This window comes from Neolamprologus brichardi, chromosome 13 (assembly GCF_056152115.1).
Source record: "Neolamprologus brichardi isolate AB-2024 chromosome 13, ASM5615211v1, whole genome shotgun sequence".
Classification (NCBI taxonomy): Eukaryota; Metazoa; Chordata; class Actinopteri; order Cichliformes; family Cichlidae; genus Neolamprologus; species Neolamprologus brichardi.
Window position 1 is genome coordinate 24430461 of NC_142116.1, and position 23003 is coordinate 24453463.

At 42.9% G+C, this 23003-nt stretch overlaps 1 long non-coding RNA gene across 1 annotated transcript in view; it reads left to right on the forward strand.

The window, feature by feature from the left end:
- LOC102777292 (uncharacterized) overlaps positions 1 to 23003 on the forward strand; it is a 91622-nt gene that overhangs the window by 58767 nt on the left and 9852 nt on the right. The window lies entirely within an intron of this gene.

Below are 23003 nucleotides of genomic sequence, written 5' to 3' on the forward strand. Positions count from 1 at the left end.
CGGGGCTAAGTCAAGAGTGGAGAGACAATAGCGCAATTTATTACACAGCTGAAGATCAGGTTCTGCTGTCAATCCTGGCTTTGCTCAAAGGATGTGCCGCGTGCTTGTGTGTCTGTGTGTGTGTGTGTTGTTTCAGTTGTGATGATGGAAGTTATTTTGTGCATTGTCACCCAAGTCTGACATTTCTGACAGTCAGCACTCTCGTCAAACAATCCCTTCATAATCCTCCACTTTTTAAACAAACACGATGTGATTAAATGCTGTGAAATAGTTTCTTAAATGTGGTGGCTGCAACCCAGGTACCTGGATTTAGTGGTCATAACCCTAAAGGAGGAATTTCTCTCTCACATCTCCAATTAAAAGATACTAGTGTGATTTTTCTCTTGAACTTCCATTTAGTTACTTCTATGAAAGTAGCATTTTCTGCTTAAAGATCTTTATAATCTTCTAAATGCCTTAATATGTAGTTTTCTGTTTTTTCTTTAACAAGACAGTTAAGACACCCTCAAACATCAGTCACTACAGGCTTTATTGGCATTCATTTCTTCAGGGTAGTACAGCAGCCTCCCAGAGGGGCTGCTAAATCAACCTTAAGACCCAAGACTAGTGCTTTAACCCCTTGACTACCTCTCTCCAACTCCTCCCCCCTTTTAAAGCTTGTCCTTTGGACATTTACTAATAAACAACAGGTCAGCACCTGCAATGGCAGGTGATTTATTTAACTCCGAACAGCCTTGACGAGCTTGCAGTGAGGAGGGATGTGGGTTGGAGGTTAAGGGGGGAAGATCCTCCCCAGAAAACCAGCTCCCCGGCCCCCGCAGGCCTGGAAGTCGACGCCCCCACTGTAAAGCACTTAGTGCTCACTTCGTTCTGCTTCTCATCTGACTGTTTTCTTTATTTCCCCAGTAAAAGACGACAGAATCGTTCCAGTTTATCACCATGAGCTCATAAAAAGCCCGGAGGATAAAATAATCATTTGTATAGCAGGTGGGGGGAGTTGAAGCATGTCCCCAGTGTATGACATCACTGGGCCTGACCGCCTCCCAGCCGTTCCAGTGACACAGGGCCACCATGTCGTAAACCCACGATAAAGGATTAGAGCATGTTTCCACTGCATCTGTCCAGTGAGCTGAGCTGATCGGACAAGGTACAGTGCAAGATGTTGTCCAAGGACCTAACTAGAACAGAATTATTGAGTAACAGGAAATTAAAAAATTCCTGCAATGCCGATCCACCACTCAAAGTAATTCTTTTGCAATCTGGCCTGCCCCCTCTCTGAACTTCAGCCATTGGGGGTTCATTTTGTTGTTGTTTCCGCCAAAATATCCCAACATAAAAGGAAGGAGGACAAAGACACTGTACCTTTATCAGTTTTTGTTTTCTTTTGTTTTGTTTTTTCATAGGAAACGTATCATTTTACGCATCATAAGATAGTACAACCTGTACTGGTTTCACCTTCATAATTATAGTTTAGAGCGACAAAACTCTTAAAAGTTCATAAAACTGCAAGTTTAATGATTGCATTTAGTGAGATTCTAGGTTGTCTGGTTCATCCATTTGGAGTATTTACTTAGCCTCTCTTGCCAAATGCAGATATCTCTCTCGCTGTTAAATCCCTGCATAATACATGGGATAAAGGCCTAAATGTTTCACTGCTCCAAATCTCCCCTGAATAATTACACTGAAATTTTATTCAACTTTTATGCCTCTTAGAGTCAGATCCCTTTCCAGGAATCCAACATTTTGCAAATCAGACCTTCATCTCACCACGTGGGCACTTTTCTCTTTGGTCAGAAAAATGAGTGTTAACAAAATCACTTATATAGCAAACACACGTAGGTGGAAGATAGCAAACATCCTTGGCTATGGAGGGGTGTTTCTGATCATATATTGTCACTGTTAAAGCTACTTTGGGATGTTCTTGTCAGAGGTAGCTCCACATTTTTGTCAGTTTCTGACACAACTCCTGTAACCATGAGTCGTATATTCTCACTGTTTTCATTTTATATTAACTAAATCAGACAGATTGAAAATTATTACATCATTAAATAACTTTTGGTTAATTCTGCGAGTTTTTTCAGGTATTATTACGAATTATTCTAACACATTACACAATCACCCGCAAGTTAGAGCAGACAGACTCCGTAAAACTGTAAGCAGGTGTGAATGAAGGCTGAACAGAGGTATGGAAGCGTGACCGCAAGCCCACCCACACCTTTCACATTAAGTAACATCAACCTTAAACCTGCGTGTAAAATATTAACAAACTGAGAAAAAATGACAGCTGCCTCACTTTAAGTTTCATCAGCATGTGGAAACAGTTAATATCATACCTCTATTGTAGCCTGTTCTCATTAGCAGAATGACAGAAGCAGGAGGGCTGGGGTGCGGGGTGATGAAGAACATCCAGGCTTGCGTTTTCAAGACTCAAGGCACACGTAAACACAACATGAGGATTTGGTGAATTCACTTCCTGCTTTGAGAGAGACACTCTACTAAAAAAAAAAAAAAAAAAAGCAGTACAGCTGGGGTCATGTACTTGTTCCCATCAGTTCCATGGTGTTACCTTCAGGGTACCAGGACCAGATTATGTTGGGGTACAGGATCAAGTATTTCATTTTCAGCTGTTTTCTATTAGTCAAAACAAACAAACTTATGTTAATTTTTTCTAGAATAGTTCACCATTATATGTGAACTGCAGTAAATTTTTAATTTTGGAGGCTGTTTCAACACAGCTAGGAAGTCTTGTTTGTGTGCATGTCCCTTCCTCCACTCGTATTTAATAGAGTAGGTAAAGAGTAACACCTCAGGCAAACAAGTAGGAAAATAAAATCTTTAGAGACTATGAAAAATCCCACAGTAACTTTGTACCTGCACTGCTTACTAGTTTTATTTTAGTCTCTACAAACACATCAGCTAAATGTCAATCATGTATTTTCCTAGTCCCCAAAGGTTGCCGTTCTGTTTTTATTCTACTGAAACTGTGCCATTACCGGTTAGATTCAGGCACTGATTTGGGAAAGCTGGTTCAAAATAATCTCCTTCTTAAACAGGTGTTATTATCTGATGAGCTGGAAGTGAGACCCTTTTCACTGTTTCTGTAAACCATGCGCCGCGTGTCTGTGAGGCAGTTTTGACAGAGTGGCAGTGTTTGACATCCTGGGAATGAGAGAAGCCTGGAAGTGCAGTGACAAGAGTCAGTTTTGTGTGTTTGGGGAAAACAGTTTTAGATTACATGCAGTGATTTGACCCATTTCTAATAAAACATATTTATTTGAGCAACTAGATGCATTTCTGATTTTGAACAATAGGCTATAACTTCAGTTACTGTTCGGGTAAAAGCAGGTAAAATGAAGCTGTCAGTGTGGGAACATTCTCCCTATATGACATTAAAAAACATTTTGTATCGTTGTGTATATTTAATGCCTCATACAAAGTCTAGCTGTGTCTCACTCTGTCATGTACATTACATCAGCCTCAGCCTAATTCTGCTCCAACCAAACAATCATTTGGATTAATTGTCAAAGAAAATCTCCCGTACAGAAACACGACAGTCGCTGGAAGCTTGTGTATGTGCGTGTTTGTGTGTTTATTTTTCCCTCTGTCACAAACATGAGGACTTGAGTGGAGTGTGAGTTGTGTTTGAAAGGTGGTAAACCTGCTGAGGCTCTTTAATTTCCCCCCTCTTCACCGGCATGAGGGATGGTTCAAAGGGTGACTCTCTGACAGGCCATGTGATCGCTCCTCCGTCCTTTATCTGCCTCCCCACATTAGCACGTAAATGAGGCTGCACTTTGGGTTTTGGGAGCTGAAGCGTGCTCAGTGTAAACAGGAGTTGTACTGTTATCATTATTGGACAGATTTCTGACATCCTAACACCTCCGTTTCATTAACATTCAAAAGGGCTGGGATTTGACACTGCCTCTGTTTATACAGATTTTTGAATACTTTGCGGTGGGGATTGTATACAAAATACTGTATACATAGTATCGCCACTGTTGAGTGGAGTTACACACCTTTGTATTGGCAACCTGAGCTTTGTGGTGTACGCAGATGATTGGATGTTTAAGTCCTGAAGTTAACTTAAGAGGCTATAGTCGGACCCTAACAGTGATTTATAAGAAGAGACTCTTTAGTTCGAGATGGAGCCAATATTGTATGTATAATTAGCTACAGTGCTATATTTCAATGTGCTTGCATATCGATGTTGATGTCTGTGCTGAAGTGTGTTCTCAGGCCTACAGTGGGGTGACTGCAGGGTCCTGAAACTCCATTGTGATTCGAGCAGAGCTTATCGCATGGGAGAGAACTGGCAGCCTCTTAAAAGGTATTATATGTGCTCTCGTTCTCCTTCCCTCTGTCTGACAGGAGCCCTTGGGATGAAAGGAAAAAGCAGTGGAAAAAGAGACATCGGTTCCCGACATGGGGAAGTCTTTGTTTCTATTCTCTCCATCCCAAGTCTCTCCAGGAATCCTAATTTCCACCATTCACCTACCTATCGGCAGATAAAAGCTGCTTGAAGGGGGGGATTTCCTCAATTGAGACAGCTTGTAACCAGTCTGCATAAGGGGGAAGCCGCACAAAGCTCCGTGAGTGAGAGGAGGTTGGAGCGCAGATTTCAAACCGCTTTGAATTCGAACACACTGGTGAGTGAGTTGTTCTAAAGGACATTTTCACAGAGGCCGATTTGAAACCTGGCTGGGAATCTCCGAGCTGAGAGTTTGGATAAGAACACTGACACACGCCATGAGAATCTCCTCAAATCCTGAATATTCCCAGGAAACCAAAGCGAGGATGCTGACACGGCTTGTGAGAGCGTCATAGCCTTGTTTCTCATTATGTCAGTTTCTTGAAACCACTTTTTATTAAGGTTGTTTGCTTTTTGGGGTGGGGGGGATGATTAGATGGTGATGTCCAAGTTCAGGGAATGCCAGGCTTGGCAGCTGACGTCCTTAATGCGGCTGCTTGGCATTAGAATGGGGGAGGAGAAAGTCCATGCCAGTCTCCGGGGAGTGGGAGGTGTTAACTTCTAATGGCTTTCTCTGCCACAGCCCTGACATCTGCAGGGCTCCCAGCAAAAGAGAGTGAGGCCTTTTTGAAAAATTAATGGAGCTGAATGCATCTCACAGCAAGGAGAGGGCTGGATTAATCAGCACATTAAGGGCTAGCTCCGGATTGGAAATAATTATTGGAGCTGACAAGGTGCAGAGGTGCCAGTGCCAGCTCCTTTCAGGAATGCATTTTAAAAAGCAGTTTAAAAAGCCTTCAGATGTTGGCATTATCTTGCGTGACCAAATTAGGAGCAAATGAGAAAAGTTTATCTGGCATTTTGGAGTATTGAAAGAGCTTAGGCTTTATAAATTATACAGTGTGTGTTTGTGTGTGTGTGTGTTGGTGTGTGTGTATGTGGAAGCACATGTGTCTACACAGCGTGCACGCAAAAGGGGTGCAGATGTGTTTTTTTGCAAGTGGGGGGAAGGGATGAGAATGAGAATTATGAGTAAATCCTTTTTTTGCAAAAAAAGAGAGAAAAAAAACAGGTTTCCGATTAAAAGTGTGTGTGTGTTTTTTTTCTAGAGGGACTGCACAAAACTTTAAGGGGGATTAATTTAAATGGGTGCTTGAAACTATCTTACTGTTTGTGCAAATGAAAAGTGGATGTCTTAACATCCTGAAAGAGCCAGACGGTAAACTGATTACTGTTGACCACCCATGAAAAGCATGAAGAAGGAGGGGTGGGGGGGGGGGGGGGGGGGGGGTTGAAGAGAGAGAAAGAGAGAGAAATGATTTAATAAGCGGCATGTTTTTCTGCCTTTCAGAAATAATCCTCTATAATTTTTCTAAGCAAGTGATCGGGCAGGCGTTACAGTCATCATTAATATACTCTACATTTCAGACATCATTTGCCCGATAATAGCTGCTTCCATCTGAAAGGAATCAAGGTGATGCAAGCCGAGTCGAAGATAAGAACCATTGCTGCGGAAATGCAAAACATTGCAGTATTTTTATTTATTACATTTGGACAAATCAAAGTGAAATTGGAATTAGTTATGTAAGTTATTAGGAGGCTACCTGACATTTGGATGTCAAAAGCTGGAGGAAAGAAATGAGCAAACTGCTGCAAGCTAATACAAAACATCTTTTCTTATAATAGCTGCTTTATGATTCCTGCACAATTTCCAGGGTTGACTTTTTAATTAGTGTTACAAATGGTCAGTGAGCATTTCTCTGGGTTATCCTGGATAAAATTGAATGTGACTCTGCCCTGAAAGCAAACAAAATATGACTGAATGGATTAAGAGTAATAATGTTTACATCTTCGTGGTGGTATGAAGACACCTTTGAAGAGAGGCGGTCCACAACATCAAAAGAAGCTCTGTGTGGAATGCCAAATGTTTAGCTGGCTGTTTGATCTTTAAAGCACCGTCGATCAGATATGCAACCTTGGATAGAGATCTCCATTATGGCTGTTAGTCTCTTTTAAGTACAACAGCTCTTCAGGTAAAGTGCTCGGTAACAAACTGGAGGGCCTTGAGCGTCGTCTTTACGACCTCTGTTCCGCTTGCAGTGAAACAAACTTCAGGCGGCGGTGAAAACTTCAACGCTGTGAACGAGCGATTACTCGAGCCAACGCCGACGTAATTCCGTTGTCTCGACTGTTGTCGCCGGTCCTCGCCATGTAATTACACGGAGCGTAGCTAAAGTCAAACCCCAGAAAATGGGTGGATTTCGCCGATGCAATCAGGTTTGTGATATACCCAATTCAAGGGATGCAAATTTGATTTAACTATTTCCAGGGCTGATGTGTGGAGCAAGATATTACTGAAAAGGCACGTAAATTGAAAAAATAAATAGGAAAGAGATCATCTTAATTACCTTGAAATTAGACTCATATTCCATGGTGCTGATATCAGGAAGTGACATAGGTTAGAGATTTCACTTGTTTATTCACCAGCTGACTTGGCGATTGCCATACGTTTGCATTTATATATGGCGTATCAGTGAAATTGTGTTTGTTTCAAGATGCTGCAGATTATCCAAAGGTGTGAAAAGATTCATACGACTGAATTGCTTAATATTGAATACTAAATCAATTCCGTGTCTGTGTGTGTGTTGGGAGCGGGGTTGGGGAGGGAGGGGGTCTCTGCCCTGCAGCTTGTGGGCGTAAAGCTTAAGCTTCTACATTCATGAAATCCAACAGGATATTTACCACCTGTAAATGCTTACATTACGTGAAACTCTAATTTCCCCAGATCCATGTGTGTATGATTGTGTTTCTGAGACCTCATCCAGGCCCGGTTGCCTCAGGGGCTGAGACTGGACAGCTGTATTCACTATCGTAACACTGAACTCCTTTGAACTTTTGTGTTTCTTCATCACGGTACTTAAATCCAGTGAAAAGGGGGGGTTTAAATTTTTTTTTAAAAGATGTTTCAGGTATATGCATCGATATATTTCATCGTGTTCTAAATAAATAAAGGAAAATTCAACTTTCATGCTTCCAGAAATGAATTATGCCTTAAGGAAATGGCCAAACTTCACAAGAGTGGGCGTTTTCAGAAAAGACGCATAGGCCTTGTCATTATTTCCTGCCCCACCTACTATTTTTTTCCCCTCTGTCTGCAGAGCAATGCATCTCTGCCCTGCAGCCACAGCCTCGAGCACGTCATTCTGGGAAGCATTCGAGAACACCTCTGTCTCCTCTTTTCAAAAGCTGTTTAGTATCTGGGAATATTTGTGAATTCCTTTTGATATCATTACATACATTGTAGTGTGAAGCGCTCCTGCACATACATGCGTGGTCACAGTGTCTTTGTGTCTTTTTCTCCCCGAGCCACACTTAAAACAGTGTTGATGGATGAATGTTTTTTGTGATGGATTAAAGAGCTACGAGAGCGACGTGTCTGCGTGAGAAAAGGCTGCTCTTGGAAAAGCTTTCCTTTTTTTGATGATCATTGTCGTGTCACCGCGTGAACAGAACAAATCAATCCCAGTCTTCATATTCACACATCACCTGCTGTGTGGTTAGTCACCAGCCACCACTAGGTTACATCCCAGACTAAATAAATTATGTGTATCAGAAAAAACCATAGAGAGGAACAAAATTGCAGACATTTTACAATATCTATAAATATATAGAGTCTTAATAATATTTAAAATATGTTACTCATATTCAACCTTAGTTTCCATGGTTTTAATCATACCTTTCTAACACAGCCCCTTCTTAGCAAAAGTATATTAAATGCAATTTTAGATGAGTTCATTTAAAACACATTTGCATCTAAAGAAATGTAGATGGTGCAAAATCCACAAGGGGGGAAATCAATGTGGTCCTTACAGTAGTCTGCAATTAAACTTTCTTAAAGCTACTAAAAGAGATTTCATAAAGGCCAAAGGTCCTAGACTGGCACCATGGGTGCTGTGAGGGTGCTGATGGTACAGTACGGTGGCGAGGGAGAGCTGTGATAAAGGGCAGCTGCCGGCGATTTAATGAGGGAGCAGGGGATGTGGCCCCCCGCTGCAACTCATCGCCACTTAATGGCACCACTAATCCCTGCAGAGATGGTGCTGTACACACAATTGGTCTCCCCTTCATGTGGCGAAATATCCCAGCAACACTTTCTCACACCCAGCATCACCAGTTAGCTGTTCGCAATCACTATGAAATGGTGCCTCTTTCAAAAACATTGACAGAAGAAAAGATGAGCCGCTTCTTGCAGGTGATTCGGTCTGGAGCTCAGTCCTTTGAATGTTGTTTCTGGCTAACACCAGCCACTTCACCCACTCTATAACCGAGGACATGGTGTGCAGGTGTAAAGGACTAGAGGGTGTAAAAATGTGCCCATTATTTTTCACTGCAAGCCTCTCTTGTGTATGACTGCTGGCGGCCACATGCTGCTAAACTGCAGGGCAATGAGTCCTCGTGCTTCCAAGGTTGCGGTGTTAAGGGTTGAGACAGATCCATCAGCTCTTGATGTTATTTAAAGCAGGCTTTAATTGGCCCTGGGTGTGAAATGTGATCTATGAGTTGCTGGTCCACTTGTTTTTCACAACACTATGCCATTATAAAGTGGATATTCCCTGACCTGTTAGCTTTGCCAGGAATTCTGTCCCACATTTTCTCTCGCAATCTATTCGACAAGAGCCTCGGGCCTAACATCAGCGATGTGCATATACAGGCCCTCCTGTAGTCCATTCATCAAACACAATGATTTGGCTGTGTGTTTATATGGCGCAAGCAATTCTCCTGTCTATATTTGAACAGAGTCTCATTAGAATAGCAGAGAGAACTTGAATTTCGGGTAGTGCTCACCGCACAAGCACATCGCTCTCAGATGAACATATGGAAATCGATTTGCATGTGAAAAAAGCATGAATGAGCGTCCAAACCGCACTCTGGAAAAACATTCCATGTACGAGAAGAAGAGGGAAGCACTTGCAGCGTCACAGAGCTGAAAAGTTAATGCAGGAATGTCAAAGCAAGCATGTTTCACTTGTAAAACATCTCAATCTGTTAGCATGAGCGCACGATTTATACGTCTCAATTTTAAATACATGCATGTAGAGTGCAATCTGTTTAGTTCCCAGCTGGGAGCTTCTCTTTTCTGGAGAAGAGTTACTCGCTCCACTTGTCTGGACAATAACTTACGGAAAACATTCATTCTTTGACTGAAGTTGATACTTTGCTCTCAGCGGGACTCCGGGCCAGCGGAAACAAAATCTTTACGATTCTTTACCGTCCATATGTTCTTGTTTATGAGCAGGCACCTCTGCCTGTCATGTTGGGACATGAAGGGCAGTTTCTTCCTTAATCTTCAGAAAATACGTCCAAACACAAAGTGGTGCCCACCTGCCTGACGCAGACATAAGCCCACGATCTATTTAGACACTCGCACACACTATCCCTCCCTCAGCTTTAGAGCCAGATGTGCTATGCTCTCGGCGCAGCCTGAATTGCCAGCTGAGGCGAGAGCATTACCCTGGCAAAGAGCATAAAAGGCCACATGAAACAGACAGAGGAGAGGGATTAATGCTCTCCTCCCATCTTCACTTGGCTGTATTCAGCTCTATTCAGCATATCTGGCCTATAATGCATTTACAAACTGGATTGTTACTGACTTTAATAAAGAACAGAGTCTGGATGGCATTCTAATACTCCGAAATTTATCTTGCACCTGTCCCGAGAAACTCGTGTTTCTAAGCCTGACACAGTTATTGATTTGGACAGCGAGTTCATCCTTGTTAAGAAATTCTGCCTTAAATCCTCGCAGCTGTAAATTATTGCAGACGCTTATTGTTGATGAAGCTGTGGTTTGTGGAGACAGAGTGCTCTTTGCGTCAGATCTCAGCGTTTTATGCTGCAAAGAAGGAGAGGACCTTTGTAAGTTAATCGAAAACTCTCGGCACAGATGATTCTTTTAGCGCACGAGACGAAGATACAAAGCTAAAGAGGGCAAACCTCAAAGGGGCGGTGCTTCATATTTCTTTCCAAGAGGATTGTGGGAGATTTTGCATACAGGCACCTCTTGAAACCAAAAAGAGGCCGCAGTGAATCAAAGATGGAAGAAAGAATTAAATGCCAGAGTATACGCGACACGCTAAGACTCTTCTTTTATCCTTGTGGTGATTTTTTTTTGTCACTCTGTAAATGTGCACTTAGTTTGCATTTGGCAAAGATTTCGTGGTGAAAAGACGAATCGGTGTAATCTTTATCCCATGGCAGCGAGTGCAAATGATGAGCCACCAGTAAAAACAGAAATGGAGTGAAGCTCTCGCCTCTATTGCCCCCATCATCTTTGACAAATGGAGCAGCAGTAAGAAAGGCCTCTTTGAGTGAGTTGTAACTTTCGGCAGCCCCTCGCAGGTGCGGGTGATCTTTCATCCTCCCGGCCCTCCTCCCCCTCCGCTTCGGCGTCCAATCTCTGGCCTCCATCAAAAGTGAACGCGCTGCCCCAGGTTCAGATTAACTCCACTCCGACAGACCAAAGGCCTCCCCTCCTCCTGCCCCTTTCCACCTCAACTCACACATCTCCTACAACAGGGGAAATTAGGGCTAGTTTAGCAGATCTTACAGCATCACTAAACACCGCCTCAGATCGCTCGCTGATTGCCTGGCTCAATCCGTTGCGTCCCTCCCACCACCTCCACTCCCCTTCGCTTATCTCTGCCTTTGGCCAAAAGCAGCTTCTCTGCTCTGAACCCTTACTCTCCCCTTACTCACACACAAGCACGAACACGAGCGAAAGCACACACACTCCTCCCTCCAACTTCTCCAGAGGAAATATATAACTAACTTATTGTGAACAATCTCTCAGCAGAGTCAATAGATAATTTAAGTTAAGCCTGATGCCATGCCACAGTGTTTGCCGTCTGCTTTTTTCACTCGGAGTTAATGTTTCTTTTAATTGTGAGCTGTGTTCATGATCAACTGTACGACCTCCTTTACAGGTTATTATCCCAGCTTTGTCCCAGGCGAGCTTCAGTGGTAACAGATTTACAGATTTATGTGGACTGGGATGAGTCTGACGACAATGAGCTAGGTAACCACAGCTTAGTGGTAGACTTTTGGAAATTAGTTATGGGAAAATGGGCTGTGGTAATTGCTGGAGTAAAATAGTTTCTATTTTTTTAATTAAATCTCACCAGATATTTTAAAGGCTTTTTAAAGTCTTGCAGCAATTACGGATGATCAGCTTTTGTAGCAAGCTGGTTAACCAGCGGGTGGTTGGGTGAGACCTGTCATTTGTCTCTCTTGTCAGTTTCCTGTTTTCCTGAGCAACTCCCTTGACCTGGCTGGCAGGCCTGCCTGCCCTGAAGAGCACTTTCCCTTTCCTCATTTTGCGTCGGGCCGACAAGGATGAAGGGAGGGAGAGGGGGAGGGAGGGAAGGGTGAAGGTGGCGGTGGTGGGGAGGGTCCAACTTAATCTGACCCATTGCTCAGGTCAGTGAGCTGCTTACAGGGTCTATCCAAACATAGGAGCTTGTTTTGCTAAAGCTGTGGAAAGAAGAAGTACCCTCTTAAATCAATGCTTTACTTAGAGCTGTGCACATGCAAGGTTGTTATGCGTGAAACCACAGGAGGCAGAGCTGGCACACAACCAGCAGCGTGCTCCTCTTCTCCACACTCCCCTCACCAAAGGGAAGAAAAAGAAAACTTGCCTCTGTACATGGCCAAAAACTTTTTCACCATGATGAGCTATATTTTTAAAGCATAGCTGGAGTGTGTGGAACAACCCCCCTCCCCACACGCACAAACAATTGCTTTGGTTCACTCAAATGCAACGGCATTTTCATTTGGGCCCTCCACAGTGTGTGCTCTTCCTATGACAAAAGAGAATTGCAGTCTAAAATGCATCCAGCTGTGTGTACTTATCTTTTTCTCTTGACATATTTTCACCAAAAAAGTTCAGCCCTGATCTAATCACGATGCTGCGAAGAGACCAGATTGAGCGGCGCTCATGTATGTTTGTGGCGCACACGCTGGAGCAGTTTGAGTTTTCACCCGCTTGTTTGGGTATCATATGATCTAAAGAGGAATGTAGAAATCAGCCAGATTTATTATTCCTGTTTGAGTGAGAGTTTGCAAAGGCAAAGAGAGAACTGCTTACTGCTAGCTTGAGGAGGCATTTAAGGTATCTTTGAAGTAGCTGCTATGACTTTTCGGGGCACTAAACTGCCTTGTTACAGAGGGGAGCAGACGCATTGCACACTTCAGAAGTGGTTTGTCATTTAGATTGAATTTTTATGAGTGCCCACAGGCACTTTTTCTCAGGGGTCTTTGCTTTCAGTGAGGTGGGGCGTTGTGGAGCTGTGGTTGACGCTGCAAAGAAAGGAATTCACATTAAATTCTGCAGGTAGAGCGTAAACACCTGGGCGAGGTGTGTTCCCAAACTAATGTGCCACAAGTAACCAAAGCAAGCATGGCGCACTTGAACCCAGGTTACACGGGGCTTCTGACAAACATGGCCACTGGTAAAAGGCTCTTGTTGTGACTGTAAACAAAGGCTCTAATTCACCGTAATGGTTCTGTGGGTCCAATGCTCTGGGAGATGCAATGGCCAGTCTCAGTAGCTTAATTATCTTTCTAATTTGTATTAGCACCAGCTATCCTCTCAGGGATAATTATGTGTCTTGTGTGTGAGCAAGCTTAATGAGGTTAACTTAAGTCTTTACATGGAATACGGGTTCATTCACCTTATAGAGTAGAGAGGCGAGGAAAAAGCTCCTGATTGCTGTGTTTTTCTCCTTTATAGATGAATACCATACAGTCTTAGAAATCCCAGTAGAGTGCAGAGGTACTGTGAACTTATTCTCAGTGCTAACAACAGAGGAAGTTAGTTTGGCGTTCTGGTTGAGGGATGTTCAGCTGAATCAGTCGAGAGCGCTCTAGAATGGCTAAACCTTGTCCATCCTCACTGATTATAGATAAAAATCAAAGAGCATTCCTATCAGATTGGTATAACCTCACAATCATTCACTATGTTCCCTCTCCTCCCCCTCCAGTGACATTTTCAGGAAATCTCAGCACTTCCACCAGCCGAAACTCAGCGCGCACTGAAGGGAATCATGTTTAGCAGGTATTGATAAGGCTGATAAGAGCTCAGGCTTGCTCCTTGATATCATCTGAATTCCTAAAGTCCTGTGATCATACGCCTTTTCCCCCTCTCGATTCATATGCTGTGCACCACCACTACAAAAGACTACATTTTTCCCTCTTATGACTGAGTGTAATCCACTGCTAAAGAGCCCTCATTTATTTGCTGTACCCCTCCCATTTTTGCTTGCTCAATACTTAGCTGTTTTTACTGCGGGTTAGGGAAGGAAACCATCTTATCTGTGACTAGGGGGATTTATTAGTGCAAAAAAAGATAATTGCTATTCATAGGCCACTGGGGGCTGATTTACAACCACTAATATTTAGGATTCCTAGAGCCGGTTTTCAGCTTTTTTATCTCCAGCCCTGCCTGCAGCGCAGAGGGGAGAGAGGTCGATGAGGGATGGACTGGGCAGAGCCTCCGCTCAGAGTAATTTGGTTGAAGACTAATGTGTGAGGAAGTAGTCTGCATGAGAAGGCCTCATCCACGTAGGTCTGCCTGGAGCTGACAAACACCTGCGCTATTTAACCTGTAATGAGTCTGCAACTGAGATCTGTCTTATCCCCTTTTGGTCCACGGGAGCAATTCTAAGGCAACAAAAAATGTCAATAAAGTGGAAAAATCTGGAACGATATTACTTTAAAGTCTCTTTTATTATCTTTGAATACGTAAAAATATCTGGAATGACCACATTGTTCGCTTTCTGTTTTCCTTCTGGCCTTTTACCCACAGCACAGGGAAAACATAGCTTGTCCTCACAAGGGTCGTGCTTTGGTTACCTGTAACGCAGGTATCTTCTTTTTTCTTTTCTTTGCTTTTTTTTTGTAGTTGCAGGCGAAACAGGAAATGAAGAGTTCTGGGTCTGTCTGTCCGTGCTGATCCTCCAGCTGACCGGGAGGCAGCGGGGGCTTCAGCGAGAGCACTCAGATGTGAGGTCATGGGTTCAAAGCCCAGGTGTTGTGCCTCACAGCAGGACGTTTCCCAGTTTAAACTGTGTAAATGATTTTAGAGAATGTAGAGGTTAACCAGAGATCAGCCTCTGGTGAGACTCCTTCTACAGTATCTGTCAAAGACGTCAGTTTGTAAACACTCTGATCCGGCTTCAGCGTGCTCACGCTAATGTGCTCTATTACTGCAAATCCAAATCGCGACTTTAAGTAAACCTCACCTCTCTGTTTTGGTGAGCAAATTTGATTGTAGATAACTTCAGATAAGAATTAAACAATTATTAAATTCAGTTTTCAATTTGAAAACAGCGTATCTGCGCACGCAAGCTGCGATATTACAGCAGGAGAAATTTTTATGAAAAAAAAAAAAAGGCGGCTGAAGAATCCCGAGTACATGCAGCAACTTCCTTTTGATTCCCATTTCATTGATTTAATTTCTCATCCTTAAGAGATGTCACTTTGTCTGAAAATGTATTCATCCTGCATATGCGACTCTTAATAACGCTAATCTTTTCGCCAGAGCAGAAATCTCATGGAGGGATAATCTGAGATAAATATAGTTAATTGAGGCCAGGTGAACTTTCTTTATCAGCGGCACAGTCAACCAATCTGAAGTAAATGTGATAATTAGAACGGAGATGTCTTCACCAGGAACAGCGCGTGGTCCTGTCCCGCAGCCATTTGCCTCAAATTATATCTGATTTCACAATACGTCAGAAATCTATAGCAAATTAGTTGGGCTGCGAATGCACTCATGTTTCCTATAGACATGCCTGAACGTGACAATCTGGAGGGAAGAAGGACAGCTTCTCCTCAACCTCTCAGTCTACTGATCTTAAATAACACTGCACATCCTACACGGCAAGTGCACCAAACAGCCCCCTCCCTGAGAGACAACAGGTCTAAATCAAGGGGAAAACGGCCTCACGTCTCCCCCCCTTCCGCTTGCTGGTGAGGTATGAAAGAGTGCTCTCTTTGGCCATACATGCAGCCTATGCTCCACTGAGCCTGACCACCATTAACACCCCTGAGAAACTACGTCCTAATTACTCATTCAGCCCGACAGAATCTCCTTAATTACAAACTTCATTAGCCTGCAGGACTTTGTTTTTCTCTTGAAAAGGAGGGAGCAGGGGGACAGCTCAGGCCAAGGTGCAGTGGAGGCGAGGGGCTATGTGCTTTAGCACCTTATTCCTCCATGCATTTCTTTTTTCTTCTTCTTCTTCTTCTTTTTTTTTTCAAAGGAGATGTTAAGACCTCAGTCAGAGATCTAATTAGATTCATGGTGAGAATCAGACACCTTTTAACTAGCCTCTGGAGTCCCCCTAAAAGGACAGCGAGATCCAGGCTAAGAGAGGCACAGAGAATTAAATGAACCTACTCCTACCTTTCATGTGTGAAGTGGTCTGATTTGCCATGTCCTCACCTCCAAATACAAAATAACCTGCAGCACTTACACACCCCGCTGCCATTATACCTCACTCATAAACACATAGAATAGCCTGTGTGTGCGTGCGTGCTTGTATTGGAGGGGGGGGGGGGGGGGGGGGGGGGGGAAGCTTCAACAAGACCAGGTGCTGTGGCTTTAGCTGTCGTTGTAATTGGACTTGAAAAGACATAGATTGCCATTGCCTCGTTTATATATTCCACACTCGGCGTTGCACCTGTTTATTCTGCCCGCTCGTCTGAGGTGCTGATGCGCACGTCGCGTGGCTTCACAGTCAACACGCCCCTCATTTCTGTGGGTTACATGCATTTAGAGCTCATATGTTCACACTGCATGCAATTATATGGTTGAAGGCGCTTTAGCCAGCAAGCGTTAGCACCAGTTAGAGTCAGGTGAAGCACAGAGCACTTCTCGGTTGCTGCTAATGCATAATGGAGTGCTGCACAACCGTCGAAGTTGGAGAGTTCCCAGCCAACGCTGGTCAGACTTCAAAGTCTCTCTGTGCTGCTGCCTGTGGAGAGGTAATTATTTCACCTTAAGCTTACGTAAACCGAGTTATGCTTGTTATTAATTAGAAGGCGGCTCTCACAAACTCCACTTGAGATGTTTAGACAGCATCCCTCTCCTTTCAATAAATAGCTAAGCTGTGCAGAGGAAGAACATTATGAGTGAATGGGAGTGAATGATCAGCAAGAGTAATTTAGGTCAGTTTCTCTGTGGAGGTGCTAAGTTGTTCATTGGCCCATAATAGGTGTCACAAACTGAATTACTGCCACCAATCATTTACACCGCCTGTCAAGCAAGGCTCCAGCTCTCCAAGCAGTCACACTGAAACCTGCACTAAAAGCCTTTTCTTGTCTTTCTGCGTTGCTTAAACATGTCAGTGTTTAGATGTCAGACACTTCAGCACACTGTATTTTTTCCCCCTGCCGTAACACATTTGGAACACATGGCCCGCACGGTTTTCCAGCAGGGAATTCGAGAACATCTGCCGCCATAGGAAAGACGTAACAAACATGAAGCTTCTCGTACTTTTTCCAGCCTCATCTTCTGTATATTACTTCCATGTTTGTGTGCTTAATCTCAGCTGAAGTTGCAGCCCTCGGGCTCATGAGACAAAACCACTTCTTTTGTTAGGTGTTTGTGCTGAACGTAACGATGTGTATTTAGCCACGACCGAGGACGTTCAATTTCTCGAGACAAAGCCACAGACTGTTTTGTCGGACGGTATTTTTCCACGATGGAGCAGAGAACGCAGAGACACCCACTACCAAACCGCAAATGCATACTCGCTCATGCAAGACACGCACACACAGTCCTCCACAGAAAATATTGTTTGTGAATATTAGTCATGTTTAAACCGACTTCAAGTGTCTGTTGCGCAGAGGGGGAGGTGGGCTATTATGACAGAACTGACCAGAGAGTTGGCGCGGCGTCGCATTGATGCCACAAATGACTTCAGTGTTGTATGAGAAGCTAATGGGAGCTGGCGTAAGAGTTGGATCAGCATTCATGAAGACGTCGCGTGAAGCAGCTGAAACGTCATGAATTACCATGAATTACAGAGTGTCAAGAAACCCCTTCTGGTGTGTTATGAAAACTGCCTGTTGTAAATTAGAATAAAGTGGTCTGGTCAGTGTTGCTTGTCATTCTCCAGTTTTGACTGAGGGTAATTTGGAAAGGAGGGTAAAAGCTCCATATTCCAAACTAAAGCGTGAAAATGTACTGAATAAGCTGGTAAATATTTTCAGTCTGGAGCCACACTTCTGTTTTTAACTCACACCAAATATATCTACACACACACAAGCAGAAATGTCAAAACACTTCATAATGACCTTTGTTGTTAAATGGTAACTAGATAGTTAATTCAACAATTACATAATTATTCCTGTTTAGCAATCATTATTAAGGCAGTAATATAGTTATATAATTAATTCATATGTAGAAAAAAAAAAATATATATATATATATATATATATATATATAATTACTATATTTATATAGTTTTTCTTAAACAGGAAGTGACTAATTTGTGTCTGTTTAAGCAACAATATTTCAAAAAATACCAAGATGCTAGCATAAGTAAGCAGCCCCCCCCCACCCCCACCCTCACCCCCTGCCCCAAGCTCACATTCTTATCATTTACGCCACTGCCCACCTTACCTTCTTAGTTTTAAGTTATTTAATACAATTATTAAGAACATAAGCTTCGACTTTTAGGTTAGCCATGTAAGTACTATTTATAGTAGCACTGCTGTGTGTTTACTAACTTCTACAAAGATATATAAACATCATTTCCAGCTTTACAGTACCATCAACAAAATGTTCACGGATAGTTTGCAAAATTAAAAAAAAATATGCAGGTTATCGTTGCTTAAAGCTCAATTTATTGCTAGTTTTTATACATTGCCCACTTGTTTCACAAGCAAATTAATTATCTGGTAAAGGAAACATCAAAATAGCGCCACCGAAAAGTATTTCTTCTATATTAATGTTATCATATAATTATTTGTGTTATGATCAACTACAGCTCAGGCTATAAAACAAATTAGAATAATAATCTTTCACCTTACCATAGGGTGGTCCAATGCAATAGTTTACAGTTCCACTTTGAAACTGTGCCATTTCTTTTTAGTGTTAACAAAACGATGTAAGGCTACAGTACAAGTAGTATTTACTGATATGTGCTTTACTTCAGGCTAATGTTTCTCTTGTTTGCCAACAGTCTATTTTAAAGCCACTTAATGAAAAATCCAAACATCTAAAGTTACATTTTAAATGTGTGTCATGGGCTCAGTTGACTCCTGCGTTGAAAAGGAATAAGGAAAAGCAATGCACCATCCGCTACCCAAGAGCATGCAACCCCCTGTCTGCAAAGACCACTAGTATTTTATTGCTGCTTCACTTCCCAGACACTAAACACTCCACTGCTGTCAGACTCAGCCCAAAGTAACTTGATATTTCATGTTTTTTGGGGGCCAGATTTTGCTCCCTCCCAGTCACCAAAAGGGGGAGACACAGCGAAGCTTTGAGGGGGCAGAAGAACAGGTGCCCACAATTTCACCTGTCTGCTCTGTAACCCATGCTCTGGGAGCTATGTTACACTTCAGCTCTAATTGTAGCCACATTTGCAGCGATTTCACAGGGATGAAGTAGCAGAGGGGAAGTGGACTCAAAAGTCCACTTTTAGAAGTGAGCTAATTTAATTGCATGTGACCATACCCTCACATGGAGCAACATAAAACACGGACAGGAGAACTAGCAGCTTACATAGAGACACACACACAAGAGCAATGGAGCTTCAGCAAGCCTACAGCCTGTTTATTCTAAAAGCAGGAGGTCATAAAATCAGGCAGTATTTTCAAAAGTACCTGCAAGCTGCGTCCTGCAAACAGACAGAGCCGTGTCAGTGCTGATGATGTGGGAGGGGACTTGCAGGTCAAGAGACACAAAATAGTTCAGCAGGCACATGTGATATATTTAGTGAGGCCATTGTTTGTTTTATTTAGAGAGCGAATTGAGGATTTTCCAAACTGCAGCGCCCCTGAGGTATTTTATCAGGTGTACAGTCCGCCATGTGTTACACATTAGCGAGCTGAAGGGAATGCTGCTTGCAGATACAACCTATAAAATGTTTGGAGGTTGGAACTTCAGAGGACAAGGGGTCGACAATCGCTCTCTTCAGAGCTGGTGGTGGATATGTGGGAAACACTTATATGCAAATGAAACGGCCTCAAATTACAGCCCAAATTGCCCCTATATCGTTAGAGAAAATAAGCATTAGGAATCTCTGGCATTGCAGTTGGCCATAAGAATATTAATGCATGGAAAAATAGGTGTTTACTGCTGCAGCCAATTATAATAAGAAGAGTTTAAGGAAGACTGGGGGAAAAACAGCTAATAAAGTTTCTGAGGCCTTCCAAACTGAGCTGTGCCTGTGCAGTGTGGTTACTGAGGGGAGCACACAGATATGCTGGTGGTGTCTGCAAATGCAGGGCGCAAGGCATGATGGGACTGAGGCCTGACAGAGGGGGAGGACGGCCATTGTGCAGGTGGAAAAAAAGAAAGTTTACTGTTTCTGAAATGCAATGAATATTTCATAGTGAAATGACCATTTGTCACTTGTAGGTCATGTGATGTGCGTGTGTGTGGTGACCTCGGTGAACATGGGCAATGGAGCACCAAAACCCAGCGAGTGAAACTCTGCATGGGCCTGTCAGAGCAGCTTGTAATGTGCCACTTGGCTTTGTTCATCTATTAACAATCACATTTTGGTGCCAGGCTCTTAGTGTGTGTGTGCGTGCGTGTGTGTGTGTGTGTGTGTGTATACGATGTCGACCTGCCTTGAATACATTAACTCAAGTGTCTTTTTCTTTCTTTCTTTTTCTTTTCTTTTTAAAGAACAGTCAGCATATTTATATCTTACAGCCTTGGCATTTTTTCCTTATTTTTTTAAACAATATGTTGATTTTTTTTTTCCAGTATAGGATCTCAAACCCTAACAAGTTCATTGTCATGTCAGGAAACGCAGCAGGCCGCTGTGATGCCTTTAGGAGCGCTTCGTGAGTGTCTGCGTGTTTAATCGTGCTCTTAAACGCCTCACCTCGTTCAAATTCTGAGCTGGAAATAACTTAAGGATAAAGAACGCGTTATTCACAAAGATCGCCACTTCTGCCCAGCTGTGTTCATACCCCTAAAAGTCGGTAGACTAGTTAGTCCGAGTCAATAACCGCTGACTGTACCCGATGGCAAATTGGAAATTGCTGGGTTCGGAAAACATAATCATCCGAGCACATCGTGGCTGCAAACGCCACTCCTTCGTTATTAATAATAAAGAAAGAAACTGAATCCGAGGCGTGGATGTTTAATTTGTTATTATGTAAGCTATTTGAAGAGTGATTGTATGGTAATTGCTCATTAGTCTTGTATATTTATCGCTGCACCTTATGTCGAGGCCAGGGGAATTGTGCGGGGTTCATTCTCTCGTTTCAAGGATCAATTTCAGAGGCAATTTGTGAAACAGGACAGATCAAGTTAGGCCTGACGTTGGGTCTGTTACGGGGTCGGCCTACAGGTGCCACCCCACAGACATTCATTTTGCCCCCGACGAGATGCTCTTCGAAATGAAACTCCTCTGGCAGACGACGTGTTGACAAACTATCCAAATCCATCCTTTCAGAAGCCACTTCTTCCGACTTAAGAGATTCCAGCTCGATCAATTATTGACTTTGCGCGCTAATACCGAGCCTGTCCTCCGCTTATTCCCTCCCTCGGCCACTATTCACATTAGTGGTGTCAGCGGACGTAATTATACCTACTAATTGCAGATTAGAGGTTTTGGGTCAGTGGGGTCACTTGATAGGACCGACTACTCTTTTCAGTGGTGGATAATCGTTTCACGTTGCGCGCTAAATGTTTGATGCAGCGGGAGCTCGTTTCCAAAATGTCCAAAATTTAAACAAGAACCAAATTGCGCGTGGACTTGTGATGATTTATGAGGGAGTTTAGCCCCCGGACCGAGAGGGGCAGTTTCAGTTTAGATAAGCGGGTCACCAAAGGTCCCCACAGTTGGCCCTTAACGCACAGCACGAGCGTCTGGGAGAAGGATCTAATACGTGAGGGCCCACTTCAACTCATAACGCGCGCACGCTGTTTGAGTTCTGTCCAAAGTAATTATATTCATGTGACCTTAGTTTCAAATTTCACCTGATCGTCCTCTAACAAATGCCAGGACCTGAAAAGAAGAGCGCCTTGAATTTCTCAGACGTAAAAACCTAAATATTACGGAAGCCGCATGCGCGCTTTTGTTAGGAAGATGTCTTTACCCAGACTGCTTTACAGAAAATAATCCCCTACGCCACCTCCGCCTACAGCTTTTTATTATTTTAATTTTAATTTTTTATGTAGTAATATGTACTTTCAAAATAAATAGTCTCTTCTAATTGTATTTAACAAATTAAAATACAATACACCCACTGGAAGCTTTTAATTTGGTGAAGCTGATTTTTGGATATTGTAGCTTTAAAAAAAAACAAAACGTAATTTCAAAAATAAGATCAAAAATTATTTCCATGCACTAGTTTCTTTTAAGAGAGAGGGGTTGAAATCAAACGCATTTAAATTAATCAAATTGTGCCAGGCTCTAATGAGAAGCCTGTCCTGTCTCCTGTGTGTCCATGCAGGCGCACACGAGGAGGGGGTGTATGTGTGGTGGTGGTGGTGTGGGGGGGGGGAGTGCGCCAAATTTGTTTGCGGCGGATCAAGGCTCACCGCCTCCACTGCACTTTCTTTATCTTAATTCCAACTTGAAAAGATATAATTATCTAGTTTGAACAGGACTGCTATCAAATCCTTCTTTATAGGCAGGGTAGGGAAAAGCTCGAGTGGATTGTGAAGCTCTGAGCCGCTCGGTGTTGCCCGAGATAGGAGTAATGAAGTTGTGGAGTCCGGAGATACAAAGGGCATTAACCTCATTAGCATGAAACCTTTTCTTCTAACTATTGTGGGACCCTTTCAGTCCTCTAATCCCCCCTATTTCAAAGCTGGGTTTGTAATAAAGCTTTTAGGGTTTTTTTCTCCAAAGCTAATGGTATTCTCTATAGATTTTTATTGCTGTTATAATCTATGGGCCGATTAAGAATTCCCTATATGCCATGCCCCCCCTCCTTCCTAACCCAAACCACTAAAACACCACTTTTTACTTTATGAAACAATTAAACAAACACGTGCACCTCCGCGAGAAACACCGAAGTTAGGTTTGCTGTGCTGTTCGCGAGGAAACAAACAAAAACCATCATAATCTAGTTTCAATTTGTTAAGATTTCTTTCTGCTTTCGTGGTTTTGTTGTTTGGTTTGTTTGTGTTTAAATGAGAAATCGTTTCCTGCATCTCTTTCTCTTTTTTAATGCGCCCACGGACTCCAAAAAACAAGTCCTGTAATGTTTCCGCTCGGTCCAAAGCAGCAGCTTGCAGCACGATTGGAGCCTAAAAGACAAGATTTTAAACAAAGATCCC